This window comes from Pteropus medius, unplaced genomic scaffold, assembly GCF_902729225.1.
Source record: "Pteropus medius unplaced genomic scaffold, Ma_sr-lr_union100, whole genome shotgun sequence".
Taxonomy (NCBI): Eukaryota; Metazoa; Chordata; class Mammalia; order Chiroptera; family Pteropodidae; genus Pteropus; species Pteropus medius.
The window spans coordinates 17,766,270-17,781,523 of NW_024340701.1; the positions used below are offsets into that span (position 1 = coordinate 17,766,270).

General features: G+C 53.0%; 1 protein-coding gene across 3 annotated transcripts in view; it reads right to left on the reverse strand.

Moving 5' to 3' along the window:
• Positions 1 to 13,207, reverse strand: part of BCOR (BCL6 corepressor) — a 111,924-nt gene extending 98,717 nt beyond the window's left edge. For 2 of the 3 annotated variants that reach the window (XM_039888450.1, XM_039888431.1), the window contains exon 1: positions 12,987 to 13,207. The gene's annotated coding sequence lies outside the window, so the exon portion shown is untranslated. The remainder of the gene's footprint in view (positions 1 to 12,986) is intronic. The other variant, XM_039888376.1, reaches the window with a different exon arrangement.
• Positions 13,208 to 15,254: the final 2,047 nt, after the last annotated feature.

Here is a 15,254-nt window from a genome sequence, read left to right on the forward strand (position 1 = left end):
AGTGCATTGACCACATTTCCAGCTTTGTACCACATAAAGATATTCATGTGTTGAAAAAACGTGATTTGTAAGCAAATAGTGAAAATAATGTTGCCTGGAGTAATGAAGGGTTAACACAGATATGCCCCAAAATGGCGGGCAAAGGATGATGGCAGCCAGATTGCCAGTCCCTTACCTGCTTTCCCTTTTAATGCTGAAGAGCCTAAAACCCATCCAATCTCGCCATCCAATTCTTCCTCAATCCTTCCCATATTTTACAAGCTCACAGAGGGTTGTTCTTTGATATCTTCTATTTTTTATAAAACCCATATTTGCTTTATGGCTCTATTTCTTTTACCCTGGTCTAATTTTAGCTTTCTGCCCCCCACCCCCATATAATTTATGTGGTCTCCTCTGGAGGGTACAAACTCATATAATAACATAGATTATTCTGTTTAGAGCCACTGCTAATTAAACTTAGTTCTCAAGAGTGCCTGGCATGGCTTACTTTCTTTCTTTTTTTCCCCCAATGGCCACAAGTTCTTTGACATTTTTCCCATTGAGAGGTAGGGTTTATGTCCCTTCTCCTTGAATCTGTCTGGGCTTGTGAGTCACTGTAACCAGTAGATTATAGCACAAACAACTCTGGTTTGTGATTTCTGAGGGTGGGTCAGAAGAGGTGATGCAGCTCTAGTCTTGTTTGCTGCCATGCTTTGTTTTTAGAGCTCTGAGCTGCCAGTAACTTCAAGTCCTATTACCCTTACGCCACCATACTGTGAGGAAGCCCAGGCCACAGGGAAGGCCTATATTTGTGCTATGAGACACAGCTGAGGTCCTAGCCAGCAGCCAGCCATGTAGGTGAGGATGCCACCAGATGATTCCAGCCCCCAGCTCTTTAGTCTTTCCACCAAAAATTCAGGACCCACAGAATCCACGAGCAGAATTCGGTTGCTTCCCAGCTAGCTCCCTTGCTGCTAACACACTATGACCCTTCTTTTCATGATAGTAAGTAGGGGATATCGGTTTAATAACATGTTGTTAAATCCATAGAAGAAAGTGAGCTGGATTAAAAACAGAAGTGTGGCAGACAGGACATTTTTGATCATGACCCAAATCCTCCACCTCTGATGACACAACATCTTGTTCTTTATGGAATCCCTGTAGGACAGTGACCTGTCTCCTCCTCGAATCTGAGCTCACATTTCCCCTAAAGAATCTGGTTGAAAGGACTCTATTTGTTGTTCCCTCCTGACCTACACTGGCTGCACAAGGGATCCAGTTTGCTGGGCAGAAGGGCAGGACCAAGCATTTCTGCAGGGCTAGCTTGGCTGTCCCAACCATCCTTTTCTCTCCCTGCATTTTCCTTGCCGCTTCTTAAAGGTTCTCATGTCAGGTATGGGGAGGGATGGAATATGGAAGAACTGTCAGCTTATTTCATTTTCTTCCCAAAGCCCCTACAAATCCTACATCTTTGCATTCCCTAACCCCAGTTACCGGACTTGTGTCACATTCCAGACATATGCATTTTTGTTCACAATACTCAAGAGTCACACTTGCTAGGTTATACCCACAGAATCACCCAGCAAAGCCTTTGGCCTCTCCCTCCCCTCTTTTCTCCATCCCTCGCTTCCCTGAAGCAAGCACTCACAGGCCCCTGCTGCCCAGGCAGCCCCTGACCTGAACTCACAGCCTGCTCTCCTGGGGAGGTGCTGAGCTCAGGGGTGAGGTGGGGAGGAGCTGCAAGACATCTGGAATGTGGAGGACTGAGGAGGGGTCTGTCCTGGCCCCCACCCCAACAAGCAGGGCAGCCAGGGAGAAGAAGAAAAATAGGCCAAATTGTGTGTGTGTTGGGGAGAGGTGGAAGCTACTGAACAGGCCAGAATGGAATGAACAGCAAAGAGAAGTAGGCAACATGCCCTCCCTGCCCCACCAAATGCCAAGGGATGAACTTGCCAAAGATCAAATATAGCCATGAGACAGGAGCAGAGGTCAAGCCAAAAGGACAGTTCTCCCCCTGACCACAGAGAACCAGAACCAACTGAGATTATCTGCCAGCTACTCATCCCAGGTGGCCTGGCCCTCGGTGCACAACCAGGGCTCAGTGGCAAGTCAGCCTTGCATGGGAGAGCCAAAGGCTGGCACAGCTCCCTGAGCTCACTGCGTTGGGGCTGCCTGTCCCTGCTGGACAGAGGGGTCCTGTGGCTCCAATTTATAGGGCAACTGGAACACACATATTAGAAGTAATTCTCCCTTCTGACCGAAATCGCAGTCCAGTGAGACCTGTCCCCAGCTAGGGCCCTGCATGAACCTTTCCTCCTCCATTTTAAACAATATCAGGCCAAATCCTCCTTTGCTCCTTCAAGAATAAGGGTACAACATTTATTAAAATCTGATTATGACCTTCTGGATACTTTACATGCAATGACTTCACCTACTCTTTCCCCAAACTTGTGATAGAGCCTTCTCATGCCCATTTTACAAGGAAACTGAGGCTCAGAAAAGTTATCCAACCGCTGGGGGCAGAGCTCCTATCTTAAGCCCAGATGTGTCTTGTTGCAGACCTTTCTGCCATATCTGTGGTCTCCTAAACATTTTGATCATGTATTTTGTGCCAGGCCCTGTGCTGGGCTTACAAAAGTAAATTAGACAGTCTCTGTCCTTAGGAAGTTCACAGGCTAGTGGCGGAGACAGAAACACTGCAGTGCAGTGGGATAGGGGCTCTGAACACCCTTCAGAATCTTGATTATCATTGCCCTCGGCCTTACCTCTACTCTCTTAGCCACTCTGATTTCTTCTCACAAAATCGCTCTTCTTGTCCTTCCTTAGGCACTAGCTGCTGGCTGCCCTCCCATGTCTGTCTCTTTTTTCCCATCAATGGGGTCTGCACCTACACACCTGGCAGGGATCATGGCACTCTACTTTCCTGGAAAGGCTGCCTTGGTAGGGTAGATGTTCTTGGCTTCTGGAGTACCAGGGGAACAGCAAGAGCCTGACTGCAGCCCCAGGCTTCCACAGTTGGGAAATGGGCACAGGGGCAGGGACACTGAGCAGGCTGGTAGGCCCTAGCAAGGCTTTTATTGAAGCCTGTTAGAGGGCTTTGGGCTTCCTCTGATGAAAGGCACTTAAGTGCATCTGGTTTTGATTACAGGGGAGGAGAAAGCCAGGCGATCTCTCTCCAGGGTTGGACCAGTCATTTGGTTCTGCCTTCCTCCAGGCAGAGCTGGTTGCTGGTGAGGCCAGGAGGCCAGCTGTGGGGGCAGGCAGGAAGCGGAGCCGGTACAAAATCCTCCAACTCTCCAAGGCTCCTGACCCCAGCCCCTAGGTCTGCCAGGTGGGACACCCAGAAACAGCATTGTGGCTCAGAGATGCCAGACTCCCTTGAGAAGGTCAAGTTCAGAGTGGCTGCTGCCCACCCCTGACCCACAGCTCTTCACTGATCTCCACCTCCTCATCTCTAAAATATCCTCCCAAGAGCCCTGACCCTTCAACAACCTTCCCAACTGATCTTTTCCCTCAAGAAAAGTTAAAATAGGCTTTTCTGTCTCAAGGTTTTCCACAAGTGATGAAAAGTGCAGAAATGGAGACCTTTTCAAGTTAAAGAAAACCCTCAACGTTTCTTTCTCAACAAATTGGGTATCATTTCCTATAAAACAGACATCATTAAGGATTCCACGTCACTGTAACTGACAACCATGCTGAATTAAAGGAAGAGATTAATATTAAAATAAGGTGGCTATCGTGGAATGTCATCAAGGAGTCCAGAGTGGCTCAGCACCCTGCACCCGTCCTTGTACCGGGACTCCAAGTGGACACAAAAAGCTCTTGGGACATCAGATGGATTAAACACAGTCCGCGGTTCTACAAATGAAAATGCATTTTCTTATTCCCGCCCTGGTTTGATCTTACTGCATGTTATTATTGTCAAGTCTCTTCGCACCATCGTTTCTAAAAAGAAAATCCGTGGGTCTGCGCGGCCCTTCACCGCCTGCTTGGCTTTTATTGTGCACGTAGACTGGTCTGTCTGCGTGGACCCAGCACGTCGTGACCGCCTCGCAGGCGCTCACGGACACCCTCGGATTGGCATTTGGATAAGAGCTGAGTGCATTGTCTCAGCGACCACACACCCACACACACACACACACACACACACACACACCACACGGGCGGCTACACAGACTCCTAGCTAACCCTCTTCTCAACCCATAATTAGAGATGACCTTTGCGAAAGGCAATTAAAATATGGTAATGATCGGTACGCTTGCCCGTTTCCAAAAAAGAAAATACACAGGTGTTGGCTTCAAGAGGTTCCACCTGGCCCGGCCAGGAGGCCTCCTCCAGCTCATGAATGAACTCTTTCTCCCGGGAACCTTCGATTCCTCGCTTACCTATGCGAGCGCTGGCTCCCCTCCTCCTCCTCCCCTCCCCCATCAGTGCTCAGGCAGCCAAGAGCTTGCTGGCGGCGGCGGGGCTTTGTCATCTGAACGCATACACAGACACGCACACGCGCGCACCCGGCCACCACGGGATTGCGGCGGCTGCTGGGCTGTGTCCTTCTTCGCCGCGCTTCCCTCCCCGCCTCCCTCTTTTTATGAGCTCCTCCAAACCCTTTCTTCCGTCCTTTATGTGTGCGGTCCTTTTAATCGAGGAGCTCGGAAAGCATTTTAGGGGGAGACCTCCTGCGGGGCACGGGACAGCAGGACTCAGGACGCGCGGAAAGGACTCGTGGGCAGCTAGGCTTTGTTCTTCCCCTTGTCGGGGTCCCGAGGGCGGAAAAGCCTCTGTCACGCTGGGGTCCACCAGCGAATTGGTGGCAGCTGACACTAGCATCCCCCGACACGCACCAAACTGAAATGTGAAATCCACTCCACAGTTCACTCCGGACTTGGTCCCGGGGGCGGGGAACACATCGCCTCGGGGAGGGTCTCCTGGCCCACAAGTGGCTCTCCCCATACAAACAAATGTGCAGTGTCATTATGGTGGCTCCTGTTGCTCGAGGCCCTGGGGGTGCTCCAGCAGGGCACGCGCACCCCACCCTTACACGGCGCAGAGGGCGAGAAGGGGACTCAGGGGCTGGGGCTCCCCTGGGGGCTGCCTGGAGGAGACGCCGCGTCCCGCCCTCGCGCACCTCCCGGCTGCCTTCCGGGACCGTGAGCACGGAGCCAGGGCGGCCTCTCGCCTTTCATTACTGGGCCTACGAAAGCAGCAGCCCAGGCAAATATGTAGCTATTAAAATTAATCGCCCTGCGTTGTCAGCTGAACATAATGCAAATTATTTATGGGCTGTCTGCGCAATATTTATCATCGTGCAGGCTCCAGGCGCTTGGTGCCTCCCAGCCTCCCCCGCCCGCCCGGGCCCGCGCAGGGCTAAGCTGTGCGCAGGCTGTGGCGGCCAGGGGGCTCTGGGTAGCGGAATGGGGTTCCGAGAGCAGGGCCAGGCACCAGGCTGCCTTCCAGGCCAAGAGCCTCACTTCAGTTTCTGCCATTCATTCCACATTTGTTGGAGGCCTACTATGTGCAAAATTAAGAGGTCTGTGGAACTAGGGCGTAAAAACCAATTTGGAAAAATAGGAACCGGACAGGCTCGGCCTGAGGGGCGATGCAGGAGGAGGCTCTTCGGCTGCCCAAGTGCATTTTCTGCGCCTCAAGCCTGTTCTCCAACCCGGGAAACCCATGTTTGCGGAAGCTGGATTCGCACTTAGAGAAACCGAGAGCATCGGAGGTGCCCCACAGATCCGAGTATAACGCTGTCGACTAGAACCGGAATCTGGTGTCCTTCGAGGCTCAAAACTTGTTTGCAGATCGCAGATAACAGATTAACTGCTAATTGTCGAAATCGGCCAACCATTTAGTTTATCACTGCCGGGGACCCCGTAGTATTAGCTACACTTTTTATATGTAAAAACAGCCTTGGTACCACCGAAACGCCTTTTGTGTGGCTTTTGTTTCTCTTTCAAATACTGTGTTTTAAAAAACAGCATGCCAAAAGCTCCGCCACCCACCCCTCTTCAGCGAACCTTCCGTTAAAAAAAAAAAAAAAAAGCCCAGGAGGAGGAATAATCTATAGGACAATCCCCCCCTACTGGTCGGCGCCGGCGTTAGGGCTTTTCACGTAGATCGAGTCGCCTTGGGCTGCAGAGGTAAACAGGCTTTCTGCACCGCTGCTACAGGAATCAGGAGGGGAAGAACGGGGACTGCGGGGCGGGGAAGGCCTCGTGATCCGGGCTGGGTGCCAGGGAGGGGACGGCACAGCACTAGGGGCAATGTGGTAGAGGCGAACAGACCCTGCTCGAAGGTCTCAGAGCCGGGAAGGTCGGTGGGCGGTCCAGCCAGAGGCCCTTGCTCACAATCTGCGAGGCAGGCTGAAGGCGTAGCCAGGGCCTCTATCCCAGCGTGTCTGGGCACCACCTGGGGCCGGTCACGCTGCCGTGAGTCCATCTGCGGGGACGGAGGTCATGGGGCGCTCCCTCCCACACACAGTTTTAGCAGCTCTGGGCCTTCAGGACGCAGAAGCAGGCCTACGTCTTTCTTCTGATGTGCATTTTAAGCAAATTCTTGCCCTTCCTCACTGTACCCACCATGAATGCCAATGTAACCTCGCACTTAGCTGACCAAGCCTGAGTCAGAGCCTACTTCCGGGGTCCTGGGGGCGAAGTGGCTATCTGTGGCATCTGTTCTCCAGACTAACAGGAGGGTACATAGCCAGAAAGCTACTTCGAATTTATGTATTCTTTATCCAGTTTCCTTCTCCTTAAAATGTGGTTTGACCCAATTTAGAGGTTCTTCTTTCCCTTTAAACCCCAATTTTTGACAGGCAGTTTTTCTTAGAACATTCCAAAGACTTTCCCATTACTTTAGAAACTTAATTTTAAATGACGTAAAACAAAAGGAGTTTCAAAATGTTAAGTTGCTTTTGGATTCCCTTTATCGAGTACACTCCTGCATGGATTTGAGGAAGGGCTGGTTTTCACTTTGTTTTTTGTTTTTTTGTTTTTTTTTAATGAGCAAGTCTACTGTGTTTTCTAGGGTGAGGCTGAACATTAATCACACTGAAGTGGAGGGGTCACACCCTTTTACAAAATTCTTTAACACTTTGATCTTCAGAATCCCACCTGAGGGGTGCAGGTGAGTGTTATCGTTCCTACTGTAGAGATGAGGGGACTGAGCACTTCCTCCCCCCAAGTTTCAGGAATCTAGTCTTCCTCATTGAACTGGGGCCAGAGCCGGGTGAAACCCTGCTTGCTCCTTTACACATCTGCCCTCCTCCAGATTAATGTCATTTGTAAATTTTGCATCCTTTCCTGAGATATATCTACTGGGGCCCAGGCCGCGCTTTGGGTTGAGGCAGCACCCACCGCCCACATTTTAGGCAGCTCTTTTCAAAGTCTGCAAACCGCATGGAGGCCCGGATTGTTGCTTACAACTGTTTACTCACTTCCCTCCAAGAGGTCAATTCCAACTCCAGGCCAGGGGGGACAATTTTAAAGTGTTTCTGCAGACAGACACTCTGGCCGTGCCGGAAGTGTTTTATGGTCCTGTGAGCCGAGTTAATCCCAGGAGGTGCAGCAGGATTAGTCCCTGTGTGGGTGGGAGATTCCTCTGTTAAGGTTTAATTCCATCAGAGATGGGGACCGGTTGGCTTCAACAATGTGTGCCTCCTCCCCATTAAACTCCTAGATTTGAGCTGAGGAGAATGGAAACTGAGGCATGTGGCCCTCAGTCCTCGGCGAGGTGTGGTGTAGGGGGGGCGGAGGACGCCCCGAGTGGACGTACTCTGGGAAACCAATATGGACATAGACTGCGAGTGGAGAGCGCAGTTGTGTATTTTTTCCCCAGATTTTATTCTTCCAGCGCTGTAGAAAGGAGGAGAGCCGCAACCCGGGGAGGGAGCCGGAAAGAAACACTTAATCACCGGCGTCTCGCTGCTCGTCACGCGAAGATGGCAGCGGCTCCCCTGGGTTTCAAGGTTCCGGGAAAGGCGTGTGTTCTGCCTGGAGGCGCGCGGGCTGCTGCGCTCGCTCTCTCCCTCCCTCCTTCCCTCGGCTAGGCGATCGGCCGGGTTCACCCAGCCCCTATCAACGCCCGCAAGTACGGCTAGGCGAGCCGACTGTCCTTCTGTGGGCCCCGGCGGTGGCGAGGGCAGCGGGTTGCTTGAGTCTTCAGGAGCTAAAAGTGGGAAGCTGATCATCCAGCACCGCCTCAGATCACGAACTCCTATCCCCACGCACCCCCATACACCCACACTCGGTCCGGGCACGCAGGGTGACAAGATGCAGCTAGTACAAAACGTGCCGGTTCAACTCGTGTTAGCGGTGGCCCGCGGCCGAGCCAGCCTTCCGGGGAGAGGGTGTTTATCGCCACCCCATCCACTCTCAGGCCCCACTGTCTGACTCTCCCCCTTTGACTCCCCGGGCTATCATTAAACGGTGCAAAAGTCCCCGCCAGCCGCGGCCACTTCCCGGGGGTGGGGTGGGGTGTCAATGGTATTTCCCCAGTCCTGGCTGCACGCCCTAGGGGTGCCGGCGTCCTTAGAGACGCAGGGGAGCATGAAGGCAGCGTGGCCCCTCCACCCCGGCTCTCCCCCGGCGCAGCGTACAACCGCCAAAGGCTTCTAAAGCGCCTGAGCGGGGAAGAGGAGGGAGGGAAGGCGGAGGCCCCGGAGGCCGCTGCGCGCTGGGAACCCGCGCGCGCGCGTGTGTGTGTGTGTGTGTGTGTGTGGCGCGCGTGTAGCCGGAAAGGGGGACAAGTATTTAAGGGAGATGGGGTGAGTGTGAGCAACCCGGAACCAGCCGTCCCAGCCAGGTCTGACTAGCTGGCCTCTCCAGCCTCCAGTCGTGGGGCTCTGTGCTCAAGGCTGGTGGCTCAAGCGGAGAGGAACACGTAGCTGCGGAAGGCGCTGCCGGACATTGCGCCAGCTCCGCAAGAGGAGCCCGGGGGGCGCGTCCGGAGCCCAGAGGCCAGTGTGAATCAGCTGCCCCCGCTGGCGGCCGTTTACCTCCGCCTCCCGGGACCACTGACACTGGGCGATAAGGAGTTCCTCGGCAATCGGCTGTCCCCAGCCCCCAGTCACCTCCGGCGGACATGACCGCCGGATGCTATGCGGCGAGGTGGGGCGAGGGGCTTTTGCATTGCCTTCTCTGACCCTTTCTCCGCCGTGGAGCCACAATAACGTGCTTCTTGTATGATGTTCTTGAGGTTTCCTTTGCAAAAGAAGGGTCAAATGTTGGGCCTTTTCGTCTCTTATAACTTTGGAAGGTCGGGATCCAGGCAGGCCTCTCAAAACACCCCAAATAGCTAGCTTTCACTACACAACACTGGAGAGACAATGCAGCCCTATTACCCTCCCTGGCGCATTCTCAGCCCCATCCCAAGCTGTGCAGCTTTGGACAAGCCGCTTAACAGCTCTGGACCTCGATAAACAAGGTCCATAATAATAGTGTCTGACTCAGAGTTGCTTCTCATATGTTCGTTGTTAGTATCTGGTAAGCTTTCACCTTTGGATGCAGAGACGGCAAGAAAAACGTCCAGGTTTAAGTTCTCAGAGGCCAGTATGGAATGGGGTTTAGGCAAGGGTGCAGGAGCACAATGGCCCACAAAAAAAAAAAGTTAAGGCAAAGTGGGCTCACACTGTCTCCACCAGACTTTCCCTTAAAGGCTTGTGCGTGTAGTGCTGTAGGGGGGAACGTGGGCCTTAATGGCGCTCATTTAGACTGGATTAATGGGAAGCTCCTGCCAGGGCTCAGGCACCATTACCCATCCTCTCCCTGAGGCTTTGGGTGAACAGCACTGGTGTAGAGGACCTCCAGTTGACTCTTTCAGGCCAAGCTTTTTGATGGCTCAAGGCCATCTCCTATAAATCAGTTCTTGGAAGCACTGGGCAAAAGCCACATCCTTCGGGGGTGCACTTTAGCCAAAGTTTAACACTGGTCTGCTGGCATGTGGCAGGCCTAGTCTCTGGGCTGTTGGTGGGCCTCATTTTAGGGACACAAATGTACCACTATTTATGTAAATAGAATTCATCAGATTTCTAATGTTAAAATGCTTCCCATTTCCTCTGAAATGGGGTCTCCTATGCAACGGGGAGGAGTTGGGGGCCAAGAAGGAGGAGGCCTCGGGCACCACTCACTCCTGCCCTGGCCTCTCCCAGGTCACTCATAATTCATCAGGTGGGACAGCCTTTTCCTTTTCAAAGACAACGCAAATGGCCTTTCCCTTAGGTGCCTGCGGGAGTTGGCCTAATCACTGAAATGTGCTGGCGGTGAGCTCTCCCTCTCAGTTGATCTTTATCAGAACTGTGTGTGCCAGGATGCCGCCTGGGGCCAAAAAACAAAGACACAGGCGCCTCCAGGTTTGCTCCCAAAGCGCCAGGGTCAACTCCGGGGCTTCCCCTTCATAGTCTCTGGCCCCCAAGCCGCTGCCAGCCAGCCTCGGGAACAAACCCGCAGCCCTAAGTCAGAATTCCAGTTCTCGAGCGCCACCCGGAGAGTTCACATTTCCCCTCCTCCCGAGGCCGCCTGGTGCGCACAAGCAAGAGTCCGAGGGCGGCAGCAGCACAGGTGGGGGTGGGAGAAGGCTCCCCGCACGCAGCAGCACGTATTCAGGAAAAGAAAAAGCCAAGAGAAAACCTTGGACTACAAAAGCCAATGCCCAGGGCCATCTACTACTGGGTACAAACAACCCCAGGCAGAAGTTTGCAAGGAGTAAGCAACCCCCAAATATAACTACAGCTAAAATAAATCCCCTTTTAGAGTTATGTTAAAAGTCCTCGAAGTTGGAGCGCAAAGGGAACTGTGCCTTCTTAGGACGCACGGGCAGTGCCAAGATGCATCGTGCTCAGTCCTGCACCTCCTGCACACACGTTGAATATCAGGCAGAGAGCGAGGTCGTCATCAATCGATTCACCAGTTCTCACAGTATTCATAACCGACTTAACGTGTACTTGATTTAAAGAAAAAAGATTGATATTGCTTGAAAGATACATGGACAACCTGTATTCAGATGGGCAGCTGTCTGACCACGTTTGTCCCGTCTCTCTAAGAATCCACGTTTTCTAGCCCGGGAAGGGGCAGACAGCCCTGTGGCTCCTCCTTCGGCGGTTTCCTGGCAAGGCGCCCATCCTCCCCAAGCACGGGGAACGGAGGCGGCCGCATTTAATACTCGTGGGGAGCCTGCTCTGACCTATACTGTCATTTTTTCCATCGGTCAGATTAGGGCTGGGCGGGGAGTGTCTCCTCCGAGGGGCTCTGCACGGATCGTTGGGTTTTCCCTGGCGAACTTAACACAGAGGCAAAAGGGGCAGATGGAAACCAGGCCTCGGCTGGCCGGGCGCGCGTAAGCGCCGTGCTCGGCAGCTCGACGTAAAGCCAGGGCTGGATTTTCGCTGTCCGGGCCCGGCGCCCTCCCAGCACCAGCGCGATTCCCTCTCTCTCGGGCTGAGCAAACGTGCTCGCCTAATTTCGCCCTGGAGACAGCAGCTGTGCGGTGAGAGGGGGAAAAAACGCCGCAACTTTCCCAACAGAAAGTGTACGCGCACAGGAGGTGAAAGCCCACCCCGATTCTGTGCACGTAGCGACACAGCATCTAATCAGTGTCTCTGCCAGGAATATGCTTCCGCGGCGGGCGACACCCCCGCCCCCGCCAACCTGCAGGAGGGAGGGGGGGATGCAAATGGCGTCTCTTGTCGCAGACTGCACAGCTCCGGCTGCCGCGACTCTAAGTAAACGTCGCAGCGGGCCAAGTGCCGCCACTCTGGGGTCGCAAACACGCTGGCGGCCCGCATCCCTCTCCTGAGTCTGGGTTTCGGGAAAAGGAACTAGCACCGCTCCCGGTTCTGAGGCCATTCCTTTGCCCCTACCTCCGAAGAGGCGAGGGAAACTTCGCAAGACGACTGTTCCGCACCTTCACCGCGTGGCGCGGAACAGGGACGTGGGTGGGTTTCCCATCCGAGGCCTGACCACACTCCTCCACTCTTGCAGGCCTCGGACCTGAACGTTGTGGACTATGGGGGTGGGGGCATTTCGGGCCACTGGTCCGGGGGACACCAAAGTCAGGTGTCCTTAAGGACTTTGGCAGGGTGGCCAAGTTTGTGTCCTTTCTCTCCCATGATGGAGTAGAGCGCGCCACTCTGAGGAAGCGTGAGACTCTTCACTCCCGGCCACGAGGCCACTCCTGTCTTCTTGGTTGGGTCGAAGGTTTCTCTACGGTACCTTCTCCCACTCTGCGGTCCCCGCATGGCCCATATCCCCCGCCCCCCGCGGAGCCTTCAGAAGTAGCTTGCTCCTTCCCTTGCTTCCTGAGGAGGCATGCATGTAGTGTGCCCCACAGCTCCAACCCGCACCTTCCACGGAGCCACCTTGACAGCCTTCCCCGGCCCCAGCCTCCGTCGATCCCCTCCCGAAGTCGCCAAGCGAAATGCATCCTCCCCCAAGCGTAATGGGGCGCCCCTGGGACGCAGGCACGGATGGTAGTTCCGGTCGTTTCGAGATTTGCGTTAAAGATGAAAACAAGGCCGGCGACTACAAGAACGGCGCCTCCATCCTTGAGGTTCAGACACCCTTGCAGTCTCCGCGTCAGTCCCGCTATCGCCACTCTGATCTGGGGGCCCACTTCCGTACTTCTACGTAACCCCCGGCAATTTCTCGTCTCGCGTGTGCCGTACTACACGGAGCTCTGAATACTCTGGCTCCTAACCCAGCCCCTCCATAACTCGCTCTCCCTGGGCTCGCGGCGCCGCTCGCTCTCAGCACCCCGAGTATGCCGGTTCCACCCTCGGCTGCGAAAGCCGCCGCCCCGCGCCACCCCCGCCCGGCACGGCCCTTGTCCCAGCCGGGCTCCCCCGCCAGCTGTGCTGCCACCGCCACACGTGACCCGCCCCCGTCGCGGCTTCCGCTGAGCTGCCTGTTCCGGAGCACAAACAATTTCTGCTCTGGCGCGGGGTCTCTCGGGCCCTGGCGTCCTTTCCTCCCTGCTCCCCCCCTTCCGGGTACTAGAACTCAAAACAACTCGCTGACCTTCGGGCCGACCAGCTCCGGCTTCCACGGACTCCGGTATTCCGTTCAAACCTCGCAGCAGCAGCTTCTAAGATTTCACTCCGCTCTGGGCTGCGGGGAGGGGGTGATTTCTTCTGGAGGGGGTGTCTCAGATCGAAACTTCCTTCACTCTCCCTTCCTCTCTCCTCTGAAGTGAGTTTTAGACTACCCAGGGTCCTGGGGAAACTCAGACAGCCATGAAATACCCAATACACACACACACTTACATATACTGCTTGCCTTGCTACACACCACACACACACACACACGCTGCCTTGACTGGTGTCTGACAGATTTCCAGGGTCACGGCTCAGAGCCAGAAAAGGACCTGGCTAGCCTTGGAAATACCACCAGGTGGTGGAATGTGGCACCAAGCAAAGCTGGTGTGGGGTAGAGGGATGGCACTAAATAATAGTGGCTTCTGCTCTCACGCTCTGTGCTGAGTACTCTGTAAGTACTCTATAGAAACTGAGGCACAGAGAAAAGGTCAGTTAAGTAACACACTCAGAGTCATCCCAGTAGTTAAATGACTTAATGGAAATTTGAACCCAGATCTTCCAGAGTCCAAGATGGTTAAACATTATGCTATAGTGCACACCTTGGAATCAAAAGTACAGACCCATCTACAAAATTTAGTGTTCGCTTGAGGGCTCTATATTTGGCATGTTGCATTGCGGCTGGCACATAGTAGGCACTGAATAAATATTCGTAGAATGAATGGGTGTCTGATTAAATGATTGACAGAATCATTGATGACAAGTGGTTTTAGAGAAAACCCCAACCATTGTGCATTCTACAAGGATTGTTTTACCATAATAAAATCTCTAGCTGTTTTTTTTTTGAAGGTTTGCAAGTAACAGGAAACTCTTATTTAAAATACATATTAACCTCCCACCTCTACCCCCCAGCCAATCAGCATGGCAGCACTTGAACTTGCTAAGGCACATACTCAAAGCAGCTTTTACTTGGTCTCAGCCATTTTTCTTCCTCACTGTTCCTTCTCTGTAGGCCTTCTGCTCAGGGTCAGGCAGCCTGGAACTGCATTTGAAGTGATTCTGAACATATAGCAAGAAGAGAGGAGTGTACCCCCACCAGACATGGCTCATTGGCTTCTCTTCCACAGGCGGATGGTGGTGGGGTGGGGGGAGCGTGTCTTGCAGCTCAGTGGTTAGCTTTTAATGGAGCGCATAAGGATCACCACCATCTGTACAGCTTGTTTCTGAGTTGCAGCCCTCACCAGCTGCAAGGTTACATTTCTCAGAAGGCAGTCATCTACCTTAACCAACACCTCTGAGATGCTGGTCAGTGGGACCACACATGAAATTTGGAGAGCTGCTGCTGGTACTCTGTGCTGTCTCGCTCCTTCTGGTGGCCAAAGAGGATGCAACTTAAAAAATTGTACATTTACATAATCCAATAGAATGTACTTCTGAACCGAATCGGAGGTCCCTTCTGTCACTAACTGAGCAATCTAAAATGAGAAAATTTTCACCTCAAGTTACCTGAAAGTAAACTTTTTCCTTTCTAATTTGGCTCCTCCAACATTTGTTGAATGAATGCCTCCGTGGTATAAGTCATGATATTAGGCAAAACATACAGGAGGAAAAATGCCTGGTCTCTGTTTCTGATTACCGATATAGTCTGTCTGCTCTCTCTCTTCTCCCCTCCCTCCCTCCCTTCTCTCTCTCTCTCTCTCTATCTCTCTCTCTCTCTCTGTCTCTCTCTGTCTCTCTCTTTCTCACAGTTGTCTATTTTGCTCATGTTCCTACAACTATTAATCAATAAATGAAAATGTTTATTTCCTCTCTAAGTAATAATCTAATCTTGATTATAAAGCTGGGATTTCGGTCTCCTCTTTTACAGTCTGGTCTGGAATGACCAGCAAGACCCTGTGACCTCAGCCTGTGGCCTACCCAGGTGATTTCCTGGGCATCAGATGATTTCCAAGGAAGCTACAGGTCTCAATCCGACATAACTTGATGAAAACAGCCTTGCCGAAACTTACTTACCCCTTGTGTTGGGGGCACTGGTGACAAGTGATACTGCACTGGAGGTTCAGGATGCTAATTTGATTTATTATCTGCCTACAGCCTGGGGAGGAGAAAAGGCTCATAAAAGTGTTCTAGGCTGGTCATTCTGAATGTGAGCATTTATTTATCTACAAAGCTGCCGAATGTCCCTGCAGGAAGTCGCAGGCACAGCAACCCCTTACTGCACAGACAAAAGTCTCCCCTTTACACAGACTGCTTT